This window comes from Penaeus monodon, chromosome 23, assembly GCF_015228065.2.
Source record: "Penaeus monodon isolate SGIC_2016 chromosome 23, NSTDA_Pmon_1, whole genome shotgun sequence".
Lineage (NCBI taxonomy): Eukaryota > Metazoa > Arthropoda > Malacostraca > Decapoda > Penaeidae > Penaeus > Penaeus monodon.
The window spans coordinates 41773733-41774304 of record NC_051408.1 but is presented as its reverse complement, the minus strand read 5'-3'; the positions used below and the strand labels follow the sequence as shown (position 1 = coordinate 41774304).

The window sequence follows — 572 nt, the reverse complement described above, 5'->3', positions numbered from 1 at the left end:
TGAGTCTTGTGGGTGAGTGAGTGAGGGGATGAGTGGCAGGTGAGTCCCGCGGGGATGAGAATTATGGATGCGTGAGGGGATGAAGTCAGGATGAGTGAGGGCGGCAGGTGAGTCCCACGTGGGGATGAGTCTTGTGGGTGAGTGAGTGAGAGGATGAGATCAGGGTGAGTGAGGGCGGCAGGAGAGTCTCACGTCGATGAGTCTTATGAATGAGCGAAGCAATTATATGAATCATTTGGATGAATGGATGAAGCCGATGCGGCAAGTAAGGCGTATGGATGAATTTTGAAATTATGAGTCAGTGGTGAGTCATCCGTAAATAAGCCATATGGATGAATGCTTTATATTAAGGGAGTCACGTGGATGATTGAGATATTCGAGGCATGCAAAGGGAACCGGGGCGCCAGGTGAGTCTCATGTGGATGAGTCTTATGGGTGATTCGCAAGTGAGTCATATGGACGAATGGGTGAGGTCATGGCAGGCGAATCACGTGGATGAGTCTTATGGATGAATGAAGGAACTGGATGAGTCATAACAAGGTCATGTGAACGAATGTTACATCAGGAGCCAG

The 572-nt window shown here is 49.1% G+C and overlaps 1 protein-coding gene across 1 annotated transcript in view; it reads left to right on the top strand.

Moving 5' to 3' along the window:
- Positions 1–572, top strand: part of LOC119588089 (alpha-catulin-like) — a gene marked incomplete at both ends in the record, with an annotated part of 86154 nt that overhangs the window by 236 nt on the left and 85346 nt on the right.